This window comes from Bombyx mori, chromosome 8 (assembly GCF_030269925.1).
Source record: "Bombyx mori chromosome 8, ASM3026992v2".
Classification (NCBI taxonomy): domain Eukaryota; kingdom Metazoa; phylum Arthropoda; class Insecta; order Lepidoptera; family Bombycidae; genus Bombyx; species Bombyx mori.
Genome location: NC_085114.1, coordinates 16,209,323 through 16,225,687, shown reverse-complemented (window position 1 = coordinate 16,225,687; position 16,365 = coordinate 16,209,323). Strand labels below are relative to the sequence as shown.

General features: G+C 45.0%; 1 protein-coding gene across 10 annotated transcripts in view; it reads right to left on the bottom strand.

The window, feature by feature from the left end:
- NGR-B1 (neuropeptide receptor B1) overlaps nt 1-16,365 on the bottom strand; it is an 85,799-nt gene that overhangs the window by 7,452 nt on the left and 61,982 nt on the right.

Genomic DNA, 16,365 nt, shown 5'->3' with positions numbered 1-16,365 from the left:
ATCACGCCCCGGACGGCCCCGTCATGCGTCAGGTCCGTCAGAGCGAGCGTCCAACGAAATACGAAATACAAGATTAATTGAAATTTTCGAGAAGCGATATACATAATGCACATCTCTAGTGCCCCCGCTGTCGCCCGGCCTGCTCCCGGCTGGGTACACTGGGCTGCGGCGGGCGAGCTCTACGGACGACTCGATTCGTTAACGCCTCTGGGGTTTTTCACCTCGAAAGACATCCTTATGAACGAACAGTGCATATTTTTTGTGCGCTTAGGTCAATCGTGTCTTCATAATATATTGGCTTCCCGAGTCAACGATAAGTTTAAAACTTTCATAATATTAGGCGTTATAGTATGAAATTGCCGAATTGTACTGAAAAATTGAAATTCTTTTTTTTTTTCATTTTACATATTTATTTAATCAAAATGTCTACCATTATTATCTATAAATTGCTGCCATCTAATAGAAAGGCCTTTGCGATAGAACTCTGATATCTAGATTCTACAAACTGTGTGAAAGCATTTTGTACTGCCTCCTGAGAAGAAAACTTTTTATCACGTAGAAAATTGTCCATATCACGAAAAAAATGGTAGTCCCTTGCAGCAAGGTCTGGCGAATACGGAGGGTGATGAATGGTTTCTAAATGCAGTTTCTGTAGAGTTAAAACGGTTTCTCGTGCTGTATGAGATCTCGCTTTATCATGGAGCAATAATGGTGAAGGTTGATTCATGAGTCGGGGCTGTTTCACTGCAAGTTTTGCTATCATTGTTCGGAGTTCGGCACAGTAGACATTTGCCGTTATTGCTTGACCGGATCGGAGAAAGCTATACTGAATAACACCATGATGAGAACAACAAAGAGCTACCATTACCTTTTTATTGGTAAGCTTTGCTTTAGGACACTGTTGCGGCGTTTGACCTGGAGTCAGCCATTGCATTTTACGCTTACGGTTATTGTGAAAAATCCACTTTTCATCACATGTCACAATTCGATTCAATATTCCTTCATTTCTGTATCGATTCAACAAGGCAACGCAAGTTTCATTACGCGTTTCTTTCTGCAGATCAGTCAAAACATGAGGGTGCCTCATTTTCATATTTTATATTTTATTGATTTAACGCAAATGATTCAATATTGTTGGTAAGGTAACCTTAAACCACGCCGCTAATTCCTGGGTAGCTTGGCTCGGATCGGCTTCCACCATCTCTTTCAATTCGTTACTGTTCACATATACACGCGGGCGGCCTTCCTCGTGGTTCGTTCTTCAAATCATAATTTCCATCATGAAAACGTTTACGTCAAAATCGCACGGTGCGTTCATTAGCGGTCCCCTCTCCAAACGCAACATTGATATTGCGAGCTGTTTCTGCCGCGTTAGTTCCGCGTCGGAACTCCTATTCACTCGAATTTTCGAAGTATCGATCTTTCTTGTCTAAGCTGGAAAAAAAACTAGCTGAAAGTCGATATACGAATGTTGCACATTTTTTAAAAGAAAAACCTCATAGATACTATTTGAGAAAAGTTTCACTCAAAAATCTCAAACCATGAAGGTTCGATGTCAATTCGAATTACCTATTACAATAAATAAACAATTCGGGTTTACCAGGGGTCGCTCTACAACTGATGCAGGTGCTTATCATATGGCGCATTTACGTTGTAGACGTCTATGGGCTCCAGTAACCACTTAACACCAGGTGGGCTGTGAGCTCGTCCACCCATCTAAGCAATAAAAAAAAAAAAAAAAAATCAAAAATATCTTTCAATCTTGGGAGGAATCGCATGATTGTCTTGGAATTTTCTGTGACTTATCCAAAGCATTTGACTGTGTTGAACATGAAACATTGATGAGGAAACTACATCACTATGGTATTAGGGATGGTGCATTGGAACTTATTACTTCCTATTTATCAGGAAGGATACAAACAGTAGATGTGAAAGGTAATAGATCTTCAGGCACCACGTTGAAAATGGGTGTACCTCAGGGTTCCGTTTTGGGTCCTTTTTTATTTCTAATATATACCTATAAACGATTTGCATAGTTTTATTGAATCCCGACACGAGGTCGTATTATTCGCAGATAATACATCTTTATTATTTAAAATTAAACGACAATTACAAGTCTATGACGAAGTGAATGATGCGATTTCGTGTGCGGTTCATTGGTTCCGTATCAATAACCTATTATTGAATAGTAAGAAAACTAAATGTATTAAATTTACTTTAAAATGTATTAAATTATCTTTAAATGTGAGACAAGTAGATAGTGATGTAATTGTTTCTGAGGAATCATTGGAGCTTGTTGAGTCAACCGTATTTCTTGGTATAACAGTGGACTCCAAACTGCAGTGGGGACCTCATATTCATAAATTGGCGAGTAAGCTCAGCTCTGCAGCATACGCAGTAAAAAAAATTAGAATGTTAACAAATGCGGACACGGCTCGTTTAGTTTACTTTAGTTACTTCCACAGTGTCATGTCCTATGGCATTTTGCTATGGGGCAATGCGGCCGATGTAGAAATGATATTTATTCTGCAGAAAAGAGCTATACGTGCTATTTATAACATGCACTCAAGGGAATTCCTGAGGGAAAAATTTAAAGAAATTAAAGTTCTCACTATGCCATCCCAGTATATCTTTGAAAATTTGATGTATGTTCGTAAACATATTGAGGAGCTTCCTAAAATGTCGGACATACATAATAGAAATACTAGGAACAAACACAAGCTTGTTGTGCCGATGAGTAGGTTACATAAGATACGAAATTCATTCGGGTGTTTGTCTGTGCGCCTGTACAACAAAATCCCACAAGATGTTCAGAACCTACATATACATAGGTTTAAGAAAACTATTAAAGAACATCTGTGCAATAAAGCTTACTATAAAGTCAATGATTATCTAGAAGATTGCACAAAGTGGGAATGAGTTGCTCGCTCCGGGCATTTCAATAATGTAAAATTGTTATGTTATAATTACTTATTGTAAAAATGAATATTTAAAAAAATGTAATATTAAAAAAATAATCTAATATTTCAAAAAAAAAGACATGCCCGCTGAGTTTCTTGCCAATTCTTCTCAGGACGGAGGCTAGTTCTTGTGAATTGGCGGTAGTTGTTTTGACGTTCAACAAGTATGTACTTTCATTTATGTTGAATAAAACTTTTTGATTTGATTTTGATTTGATTTGATTTGAAAACAGCAATTTCATACTTTAACTCCTATTATTAAAAGTTATCAAAAATAAGATTCTAAAATAAACAAAGCGCTTTTTTTATTAATTTGAAGATTGATTCTGAACAATAAGCGCGATTCTGTAATTAGTTTATAAGGGGCCCGCGGGCTCGTCTTGTCACACTTGCGATGTACTCGTAGGTGTTGCTTTCAAAAAAAATTGTAAAGCCTTTTTTCTGTTTTTTCGCAAACCTTATTCGGGATGGGTTTTTTTCCAAATTTCACGACACAGCTTTGTAACTAGGTAGGTAAGTTAAACTGCCATTTGATTAGGTTTGCGAAATAATAGAATAAAATAATGGAAGGCTACAGATAGAAGGGTACTTGTTAGCGATAAATTATCTTAGAGAGATTAGTGAAACAGAAGTTAACTGAAGTCAAATAATGCACAGCTGCACAATCTATAATATAGTTTAACAAAAAAATCAGCTCAGGAAATTCATAATAATATTATAGTTGCTTATATGTTATTTTGTCGACATACATCGCAATACATTCGGAGAACAGCTACCAATAGACAGAATTATAACGAAAGGGTCCGAGTCGGTTAGAGAACAAGTTATATGGCAGACGGTGGTGACGCGGATGCACTACTTCCACTGTCGGAGGTTCCGGAAACGAACCGGCTCCGGAAAAAAGCGTTCTTATTTCCTCCGCAATTAGCTTTTATAGCTTTTGTTCGAAGTTTTTCTAGGAAAGACGCGGGGGTTTTATTACTTATTAGCGTGAATTTATAAAGTGATGGCTGTGCTGTGCTACCCTGTCGACCGTGCTTGTTGAGCCTCGTGGCTGAAGGCGACTGACGACAACGGACTCCAGTAGCCGCTTTATTTCTGATGAGCCGGTGAACTCGATCATAAATCAATATTAGCTGCAGAGCAGTAGAGCGCAGCGGGGCCGTATTGTAAGACGAAACATTACGGTGTATACCATATTATTAGCGGGGGTGTTGATTATAGTGCTCGTCGCGTCACCGACCGGTTCTAGGGCTCCACCGCGCCTCGTGCACAGCTAACAACATGTCACAGACCCTATCCTCACAGCAGAGCCTGGTGCCAGCGGTGCCGTGCTGCGTGGCGCGATGCAGCGCGCGTGAGTGGTACGCTCCGTCTGTACTGTACGGAACTGCAGGGTTGTTTAATTGTCCGGCTCGAGGCTCGGCCACTGGGTAGCGCGACGCTCACAGCTCGACGTGCTGACTCAGTTGTGTCGATGGACTTTTGTAATGTGTGTTCATAGTATCTGTAGCACTGATATTATCTGCGAGCCTTGTAGAGCAACTTGTAGGGCGCGTTAGAGAGCCGGGTGAGTAGATTTCCATAGAGCGTATCTGTTGTATGTTGTTGGGGCAACGTGTTGAATGAATGAAACGTTCTCCGAATCACGATACAGAATGAGGTCTTCAATGAAAATGATTCGTACAAATAGCGTGTCATGTAAACTACTTAATTCCAAAATACTTAGCGTATAATCGCTGTGAGGGCCACATTCAGGCCTTTTTATATTGTAAAAATTAAAAAAGTATAATAAAAATGGCGCCTATTTTATACACAAATAAAAATGTGTGAAAAAAAGACAATCACGGTGTTCACAGAAGCGGTGATAAATTGGTTTATTGAATGTACCGTCGGAGCTGGTTCGGCTGCGGCTATGTGCACCCTCGCCGGATTCAATGACACAGTCTCTTGATAGCACAGTACTGTGTTAGTTCATTGAATGTACTAGTGAAGTAATAAGAGTACCTACTGCCGCCACATTACCATCTCATGACATTTTGTACGTAGTCAGTAGTGGAAGCATTCTTGTCAGATATTGTTGATTGGTGAAGATCGGCTGATAGCCCACGGACCATTCTATATTAAACGGTTATTGAAATCTATTGGAGGTATAGGAAACACAAATTTAATACGCGGCACAAACAGACCGGACGGTGGAACCGAGTTCACTACGGTGTGCCCCAACAACAGTACAAGTCTGTAGATACTTGTCTATATTATATGCACGCGGTCTACGAGTATAGGAGCACTAAATCGTTACAATAAACCCACTCAAGAACCCTGCTGTTGCGGTGCACTCGCACGGAGCCGCGGCCACGCTCGGCGGTCGGCGGTAAACATCCGCTCTGGAACTTGTTCCGTTTGGTAGTACGGAAATATCAACAACAACGCTTCCTGAAACTTCAGAGTACAAATCCTGACTGTTTTGACTAAACATAGGTTCTTTTTACATAATAAAAACAGAGTCGTTTGATCAAATCATGTGAATCATGTGAAAATTATGTTGCATAGACTGGTGGTAGGACCTCTTGTGAGTCCGCATGGGTGGGTACCACCATCCTGCTTATTTCTGTCGTGAAGCAGTAATGCTTTTTGATTTGAAGATTTTTTTTTTTTTTTTTTTTTATGATTGAAAGTATACTGGTGGCCCGAAGGCCTTTCCAGTTTCACCAGGACAGGTGGGCGAGCAAAGGCTCAGCCAAGAGGGGTGGGATTTGCTAACAACTGCCCGAGCGCCTCCGAAGGAGACCTAACAACTCAAGAGCAATTGTTTCGCGAATGAATCTACTACCGGATCGGAATCGCGACCCGCTGAGAAGATCCGGCGAGAAACTCAGCGGGCTGATGCATGGGTTAGGTTGCACGTCGACCTCTTTGTCGAGTTCGACGAGTACGGTTACCGGGGTCCCTAAGCCTGCCCCTAGTATTAGAGCTGAAGGCATCTAATGCAAAGGTTACATGAAAGGTTGATTTGAAGAGTGGGGTAGCCGTAACTATACCGATACCTTAGAAGTTATATATCAAGGTGGGTGGCAGCATTTACGTTGTAGATGTCTATGGGCTCCGGTTACTCCGGTAACACCAGGTGGGCTGTGAAATCGTCGACCCATCTAACCCGTAAATATATATATATATATATGTGTCGAAGACGGTCATTAGTTTGGCAGCTAAACAAAACGCAGCACGATTCCCGAGAGATGGCAGCACGATCGCGGTGTCGTCGGAACTCGGCTAACTTGGTGCTACGACAGAGCCTAGCCGATGGAGGCGCGGAGACGATTCCGATAGAGGCACCCGTCACGTGCGGACGTGCCCATCGACCACTCGATCGCCCGGCCTTTGTTCGCCCGGCTTTTGTTAGCCCGGCCATTGTTCGCGCGGCCTGTGTTCGTGGTACATCTGCCGACCAAGTGTTTTTTCCTGGAAGTTTTTATTTGTTTTGTTTCCTTACGTTATTTCTGTGTTCGTGGTACATCTGCCGACAAACTGCTTTCCTGGAAGTGTTTAATTGTTTTGTTTCTTTTTGTTATTTCCGTTTTGTTGTGTTTTTTCTTTGTCCTGTAGTAATCGTGCCGCATCGCCACCTGTGTTCAATAGAACCGCTCAGGTCCGAGAAGTTGGGGCCTCGCCGCAAGGCGAGTGTCTTCAAGACCCGGGGCCGCCCCACCTGGGCACTCAGCGATCATGGACGCTGTGTTCGCGGAATTCCTCCGACTTCGTCATCCACAGCTCGCCTCAGAGTTTCTGGCTTTCAAGGCCAATCACACTGCGAGCTCTCTCGAAGACTCCGCCGTGCTCGCTGCTCCTGCGTCGCCTGTACCTGCGTGCAAAGCTTCTACATCGAGCACCGCAACCTCCGTCGTGCCTGCCGTTCCCGCGTCGCCTATACTGGCGAGTAAAACTGCTGCGTCGTCCGCCGTGGCCACCGTTCCAGCTGTGCGATCATCCGCGGCCTCCGTCGCGCCCTCCAAAACACCTGCTCGTAGGTCGCCGGCGCCCGCCTCCTCGTCCTCCGACTCTGACTCGGAGATGGAGGTCGACCTCGCCCCCGCCTCATCGACGGATGGATTTACCCTGGTACAAAAGGGTAAGAAGCGTGCCGCGGAGTCTCGAGCTCCCGCGGCCGCTAAAATTAGCAAAGCCGCGAACGCGCCGCGCCCCCGCCCCCAGACTCCCGTTGCGCCTCCAGCCCGTGCCAGTCCGTCGCCGCGTCCGGTGGCACAAAATAAAACACAGTCCCCTCCTCCGGTAATCCTTCAAGAGAAGGCAGCTTGGGATCGAGTTTCCCTGGCCCTTAAGGCCAAAAATATCAATTTCACGAATGCCCGTAACCTCGCGAACGGCATCCAAATAAAGGTGCATTCATCTGATGACCATAGGGCCCTCACCTCTTACCTCCGTAAGGAGCGTATAAGCTTCCACACTTATACGCTTCAGGAGGAGCGCGAACTCCGCGTTGTAATACGCGGAATCCCTAAAGAGTTAGATGTAGAGCTCGTAAAAGCCGACCTGTTAGAACAAGGCCTACCAGTGAATTCTGTGCACCGTATGCACACCGGTCGCGGTAGGGAGCCATATAATATGGTTCTAGTCGCTCTCCAGCCTACCCCCGAGGGTAAGAAAATCTTTAACACACAGACCGTCTGTAGGCTCTCTGGTATCGCTGTCGAAGCCCCCCATAAAAAAGGCACTCCTAGCCAGTGCCATAACTGTCAATTGTATGGGCACTCTTCCCGTAACTGTCACGCGCGCCCCCGATGCGTCAAATGTTTAGGCGATCACGCCACGGCCCTATGCACTCGCGATCAAAAAACCGCGACGGAACCGCCTAGCTGCGTCCTGTGTCGAACACAGGGTCACCCCGCAAATTACCGCGGATGCCCCCGAGCCCCGAAAATAAATCGCCGCGTCGCCCGCCAAAACCGCCTCCGAGCTTCCGGCCCAGACATCAAAGCCTCGGCACCCTCTGCGTCGCAGGCTAAGCCAGCGTTCGTTCCGGCGGCGGTGCCCAGTGTCTCGGCCTGGGCGAAACCGCTGCCGTACACGAACACGGCTACAACTCCCTCCTCCGCGATTCGTCCTGCCCCCGCGACTCGTCCCTCTCCCGCGACTTGCCCTCCGACCGCGTCCGAAAATCTCGCTTTAGCGATCGACTTCTTTCAGTCGATCAACTTTGAGCGCGTTAACGCTTTGGGCGACGCCATTCGCGCTGCCTCCACTGCACAACACTTTATCGCCGTTGTGCAGGAATACGCCGACGTATACGCGTCATTAAATACGTACGTCCTCCCCTCACTCCGCCGGTAATCAATGGCGTATATAAGTAGAATAAAGCCCCTATCCGTGACGATAGGATTTTTTAACGCTTACGGTCTCGCAAATCAACGTGATCAGGTTTCTGACTTTTTGCGTGACCATCAAATTGATATATTTTTAGTGCAGGAGACCCTACTTAAGCCCGCGCGCCGTGACCCTAAAATCGCGAACTATAACATGGTCAGGAACGACAGGCTCTCTGCCCGTGGTGGTGGTACCGTCATTTACTATAGAAGAGCCCTACATTGCGTCCCGCTCGATCCTCCCGCGCTTGCTAATATCGAAGCATCAGTGTGCCGAATCTCACTGACGGGACACGCGCCGATCGTTATCGCGTCCGTTTATCTTCCACCGGATAAGATCGTTCTAAGCAGTGATATCGAGGCGCTGCTCGGTATGGGGAGCTCTGTCATTCTGGCGGGCGACCTTAATTGTAAACACATCAGGTGGAACTCACACACCACAACCCCGAATGGCAGGCGGCTTGACGCGTTAGTCGATGATCTCGCCTTCGATATCGTCGCTCCGTTAACCCCGACTCACTACCCGCTAAATATCGCGCATCGCCCGGATATACTCGACATAGCGTTATTAAAAAACGTAACTCTGCGCTTACACTCGATCGAAGTAGTTTCAGAGTTAGATTCAGACCACCGTCCCGTCGTTATGAAGCTTGGTCGCGCTCCCGATTCCGTTCCCGTCACGAGGGCTGTGGTGGATTGGCACACGCTGGGCATCAGCCTGGCTGAATCTGATCCACCATCGCTCCCGTTTAACCCGGACTCTACCCCGTCTCCTCAGGATACCGCTGAAGCCATAGACATCTTAACATCACACATCACCTCGACATTAGATAGGTCATCGAAACAAGTTGTAGCGGAGGACTTCCTTCACCGCTTCAAATTGTCCGACGATATTAGGGAACTCCTTAGAGCTAAGAACGCCTCGATACGCGCCTACGACAGGTATCCTACCGCGGAAAATCGTATTCGAATGCGTGCCCTACAACGCGACGTAAAGTCTCGCATCGCCGAAGTCCGAGATGCCAGATGGTCTGATTTCTTAGAAGGACTCGCGCCCTCCCAAAGGTCTTACTACCGCTTAGCTCGTACCCTCAAATCGGATACGGTAGTAACTATGCCCCCCCTCGTAAGCCCCTCAGGCCGACTCGCGGCCTTTGATGATGACGAAAAAGCAGAGCTGCTGGCCGATACATTGCAAACCCAGTGCACGCCCAGCACTCAATCCGTGGACCCTGTTCATGTAGAATTAGTAGACAGTGAGGTAGAACGCAGAGCCTCCTTGCCACCCTCGGATGCGTTACCACCCGTCACCCCGATGGAAGTTAAAGACTTGATCAAAGACCTACGTCCTCGCAAGGCTCCCGGTTCCGACGGTATATCTAACCGCGTTATTAAACTTCTACCCGTCCAACTCATCGTGATGTTGGCATCTATTTTCAATGCCGCTATGGCGAACTGTATCTTTCCCGCGGTGTGGAAAGAAGCGGACGTTATCGGCATACATAAACCCGGTAAACCAAAAAATCATCCGACGAGTTACCGCCCGATTAGCCTCCTCATGTCTCTAGGCAAGCTGTATGAGCGTCTGCTCTACAAGCGCCTCAGAGATTTCGTCTCATCCAAGGGCATTCTCATCGATGAACAATTCGGATTCCGTACAAATCACTCATGCATTCAACAGGTGCACCGCCTCACGGAGCACATTCTTGTGGGGCTTAATCGACCAAAACCGTTATACACGGGAGCTCTCTTCTTCGACGTCGCAAAAGCGTTCGACAAAGTCTGGCACAACGGTTTGATTTTCAAACTATTCAACATGGGCGTGCCGGATAGTCTCGTGCTCATCATACGGGACTTCTTGTCGAACCGCTCTTTTCGATATCGAGTCGAGGGAACCCGCTCCTCCCCACGACCTCTCACAGCTGGAGTCCCGCAAGGCTCTGTCCTCTCACCACTCCTATTTAGCTTATTCGTCAACGATATTCCCCGGTCGCCGCCGACCCATTTAGCTTTATTCGCCGACGACACGACTGTTTACTATTCTAGTAGAAATAAGTCCCTAATCGTGAAGAAGCTTCAGAGCGCAGCCCTAGCCCTAGGACAGTGGTTCCGAAAATGGCGCATAGACATCAACCCAGCGAAAAGTACTGCGGTGCTATTTCAGAGGGGAAGCTCCACACGGATTTCCTCCCGGATTAGGAGGAGGAATCTCACACCCCCGATTACTCTCTTTAGACAACCCATACCCTGGGCCAGGAAGGTCAAGTACCTGGGCGTTACCCTGGATGCATCGATGACATTCCGCCCGCATATAAAATCAGTCCGTGACCGTGCCGCGTTTATTCTCGGTAGACTCTACCCCATGATCTGTAAGCGGAGTAAAATGTCCCTTCGGAACAAGGTGACACTTTACAAAACTTGCATAAGGCCCGTCATGACTTACGCGAGTGTGGTGTTCGCTCACGCGGCCCGCACAAACATAGACGCCCTCCAATCCCTACAATCTCGCTTTTGCAGGTTAGCTGTCGGGGCTCCGTGGTTCGTGAGGAACGTTGACCTACACGACGACCTGGGCCTCGAATCAATTCGGAAATACATGAAGTCAGCGTCGGAACGATACTTCGATAAGGCTATGCGTCATGATAATCGCCTTATCGTAGCCGCCGCTGACTACTCCCCGAATCCTGATCATGCAGGAGCCAGTCACCGTCGACGCCCTAGACACGTCCTTACGGATCCATCAGATCCAATAACCTTTGCATTAGATGCCTTCAGCTCTAATACTAGGGGCAGGCTTAGGGACCCCGGTAACCGTACTCGTCGAACTCGACAAAGAGGTCGACGTGCAACCTAACCCATGCATCAGCCCGCTGAGTTTCTCGCCGGATCTTCTCAGCGGGTCGCGATTCCGATCCGGTAGTAGATTCATTCGCGAAACAATTGCTCTTGAGTTGTTAGGTCTCCTTCGGAGGCGCTCGGGCAGTTGTTAGCAAATCCCACCATTCTTGGCTGAGCCTTTGCTCGCCCACCTGTCCTGGTGAAACTGGAAAGGCCTTCGGGCCACCAGTAAACTTTCAATCATAAAAAAAAAAAAAAAAAAAAAAAAAAAAAAAAAAAAAAAAAAAAAAAAAAAAAAAAAAAAAAAAAAAAAAAAAAAAAGGCGCGGAGACGCCAACACACTTACCAACCAGCCTTCTTGTAGAGCGGTGCCTCCGTGCTAAGAACTGTCAATGGTTTTCGTTCGCTAACGTCAAGAGAAGATTTCTAAATTTTTCTAAGACAGCAAACGTGATTGGTGTACTCAATATTTCTCTTAACTCGGTCAGCCTATTCGCCTCTATAATATCTTACGATAGTGTTAATAATTGTGGCTTCTCCGACACACACACACACTCACACACTCACACACACACACACACACACACACACACACCCACACACACACAGGTATATATATACATAATATATACCACCCATCTTGATATATGAGTTCTAAGGTTTCGGTATATATATTGTATTCCATACAGGTATGTAGGTTTTGTATATACATATGTTGGCACACGTCAGGGATGGCTGAGCGGTAGTTTCCGTCATCACTCGTATTTGGTTGAACTGTCTATAAAAAGTCAATAATAATTATTGAAATTCAACACACACAACTTTCACAATGACAGGATAAACCGACAGTTTCGTTGCACATACCGACAGACCGACTGACTGACTGACTGACTGTCAGAGACTCACTGACTGAGACGAACGGAATGACTGTCTGACACGGAATGCCACGACTCTGTCCACGTACCGCCATTTAGGTAATACTGTGGCGTTACGGAGTCTACCCTTCATTTTGTGATATTTATCAAAACAACATTTCATCATTTAAAATAATAAACAAAACCACCGTCATAATATTACTAAAAGTCGTTATCCACGACAACTAAAAGTCGCGTTCTTTGCAGCATAGCTACACGGGCAGAGATGTCGAAGTTTCAACGAAGCATAAATATCTTCGTAAGAACGACACTCACAATGTGATTATATTTAGTACAAGCGCTGTGATGTGAATCCGTGGAAATACATGTGAAGCACGTGCTAAAGACGCAGTATAGGAGGAGGGAAGAGGGAGGAAGGGCGGGTGGGGTGGGGTGATCACGCGCTGACGATTTGTGTCCAGGATTTGCGGCTTCAGCCCGTGGGATGAACTGTAATACTGCAGTTGAGCTGCTCGTATGACAACCATAGCACGTCCTCATTCGATCCATTTACTTATTCATGGTTTCGTAGTCGAATGTAAAACTGAGTAAATCCCTGACACAGTATACAGGACAGCTTCCAAGTTATTTTAATACGAACATAATCTACTTGATAGAAAAACTGTATGAATATATTAGGGGCCGCCCCGCAACTTATGCAGGTATTCTTATTTAAAATGATTTCCAGGCTTAGGAGGAATCGCTTGACGCAATAGGAGCGGCCTGCGATTTGTCCAAAGCGTCTGATAACGTTGAGCGTGGTGCACAGCAGGCAGGAGAGCACACCATGCACACTATACATCATTGGGGACATTACATTAGAGCTGGTTAGATACTGTTTCTTAGGAAGAATTCAAAAAGTTGATGTCAAAGGAATGAAGTGGTTCACTGTTTAGTGAATGGCCTCCATGTTTATGGATGGCCTTCAGGGCTTCATTTTGAATCTGTTATTATATCTTGCATATCTAACTAATCCAAGAGGGTCTATTGGAACCGATACCACCTCATTACTTGCAATGAAACGGCATATGGTAAAGTATGACACTATGAAGTTTGTCGTCTCGCCACAGCTTAGTGGCCCATCAGCTTAGTGTAGTTTTGTCGATACGTTCCATTCTAAATAATAACTTTAAAATGAAACATGTTGCCGCTCGGCTAGTCCCTAAAAACCTGAATTTTCTCCAAAACTAAGAGAACATAAGAGTCGCTGAGAACATGCTAGAACGAGTTGATTCTGACCTTCGTCATTCGTGAAACGCATTTTTACTGGAGACAAGACCAGACCAAACCGAAAATACCACGCCAGAAGAGATAAAAAGTCATCGTCGTGTTGATGGTTTTCTTTGGCCATCGCAGTGTTGTGGACCCGGAATTCTTGCTAGAAAGTCAAACTGTGAATTAAAATTATTATTTGAGCCTTATGCGCATTTTCATAGAGTAAGTTTCACGGAAAAAGACCTGATTTGTGCAAAGAAAATTCTTGGATTTTGCATCACGATAAAGCGCCTCGGAACAGGGTCATAATTGTGAAAGAATTATTGACCACAAACTCAACAAATATCATCGAGCATTTTCCTTGTCCACCGGGTATAACCCCGGTGGCTCTTTTCTTTTTCCTAAACCCAAATTACCATGTCGCGGCACACGTTTTCACTCCGTAGAAGACATAAATGATAATTCGCGGCGAAAGCTGAACTCAGTTCCAGAAAAAGGGTTTAACAAAATATTTTGATGATTCTATCATTCGTCTGCCTAAGTGTGTCGTTTCTGAACGAGCGTACTTTGAAGGTGGTAAAATAAATTTGGATGAATTACATTTTGCTAACATTTTGTGTCTTATTGATCTTTTCCCGATACTTTATTGACAGAGTAAGAAAGGGTTTTCCATTAAGAGCGCTCGAACTTAAAATAAAATAAACTGTTTAAGTGATATTGCAACAATTTTAATTTTATTTTATGGAGTATGTATTCAATGACATTATATATAGAATATAATTTCAGCCAAATGGCCGCCGCGACTCCGCTGTAGGTGGTGTATCCTGGGGTACCAATTTTGTATGACATGTTCGCATAAATGGGGCTCAATTTCACGAAGTACGAGTTATGGTTGAGATTTCACGTAATCCCACAGAAAGTAGTCGAGCGATGTTAAGTCACACGATCTCGGCGGCCAGTTGAAGTCTCCACCACGCGAGATGACAAAGCCTTCGAATTTCTCATCCGATAAATTTAATGTTTCCGTGTTGTATGGTAAATGTTTGTGAGATCCATACTATATATCCTAGGCCACAAAAAGTTTGTTATCATGGTCCGGTATCGGTCCCCATTCATAGTGAGCGCGGCTCTTTGCGTATTTTCGAGGAAATATGGTCATTCCAGTGCGATGTCTAATGACACAGCAGATGTGTGCGTGCTGCTGTGTCATTAGACAAATGTTTCGAGCACTGGATGTTCTTGACAGACGCCTCTGCGTGTGTTCATTTATCTATAAGTATTACTTTGTTTGTAATTCGATGTTATACAACAACACAGACGCACAATTAATTTTTATTAATTTGTAATAATGAAACACATTGCGTCTTGTCTCAGTGCTGCATGAACTAGCTGTAGTTTGTTTTATACATGTTTTATTTTCTTTTTATTGCCCTTGTAGGCAGGTTAGCGTATGGCCCATCTGATGGCAAGTGGTTACCGTCGCTCATGGACGTTTGAAATGCCAGAGACAGAACCAAGTCGCTGCCTACCGCTTAATACTCTCCACAAGTCTCATTTGAAGAAGGACATGTTCATGGCGTTGGAGAAACACCGTGAAGGGGAGCTCATTCCGGGGTCGGATGGTACGTGGCAAAAAGATCTACCAAGGAAACGCACTGTGGACGAACGTAGTGGCTCCAGATAGTATGAATGAACTCTACTCCAGTGGCGGGCGATGCGATGGTAAAAACGAGATGATGGGATCATCACAAACAATTCCTCAGAGCACTCCTCATGGAACATACTGTACAAAATACAGAGAGAACTGAAGTCCCTCCGCAGATCCAAAAGTTCCAAGCGATCCGTCGTTACTAATCGGAACAATGGTGGGTGACAGAGCACATTTATTGAGTCACTTGTACATAGGTTCACACAGGCTCGACATCCTCAGGGGCTGAGCAACCTCTGACCCCTGAGCTGTGTGCTGTGTGGTCTCAGTGTCAGTCAAGAACCTTGTTTGTTATAGCTATCCTTTGGAACGGCTCAGCCGATTTTGAGAGAACTGTTCGTTATCGGAAGGTAGATAATCTCTGATTTACGTAACATATAATATTAGGTCCTTACTTACGATCTTGTTGTTTGGTTGTATACTAGAGTTTATCATATCCATAAATAATTTTTATTTCTATCAATTAAAGATGTACCCATGATATTGGCGGATCTCTGTCAGCGCACTAGTCGTTTTTCAATGCCTTTTTTGAAGCCGTCAGGTGACAAACTTCAAAGACATTTTGTACTGTCTCTTGGGCATCGACTTTTTCGTTCGAGGAAGCTGTCCAAAGCTTAAAAAATGAAGTCCGTCAGTGTTTCGTTAGGGCCTTCGCTAGGTGCTGAACAGGGATCTAAGCGACGGTCTAAGTTCACTAATGCTGGGAGCGGCCGCGGCGTCGTCTGTGTGACATTGCTACCGCATAGGATCTCGTCGTCTATAATTACTCTTAGTTGTATCGTCTCGTGTAGTCGCGTAGTGTAGTCGATACGCGTCCACATCACGCAGTATACTCGTAGTACTGCACGAGTGAGTGTGTTGCGCGTATCTGTCAAATATCTACATTGTTCTTTTGGCTATTCATACTAGTTCCCTTAATTATTATCTACGTACTTCTGTTGCATAACAATTTCTATTTTGCTATGGTTGCCTGGAAGAAATCATTTGCAACCATAAGACGCTTACTGTACGCTTATCATTATATTCGTATTTTATAATTAATGTAGACAATAAAATAAAATTCAAATGACGAAAGCATGCATGGCCGTTTCATTGAATGTATATTATGCATATTGGTTGTCGAATATTCATGCGTGGGTTCCGAAATTTATTTTGTATAAACTAAGGAAGGTATATGAAGCTGCGATACACCCGAATTGTGCTGCCTTAAAGGTACAGTAATATTTAATTTAATTAATCTGTAACACGACATTCATTGACTGTTAGGCGGTACGTAGCTCGACGGGGCCCGGGGCTGCTATTTTTATATAGTTTTAGTACTTTGAAGTATCGTGGCCTGAAGGATAAGA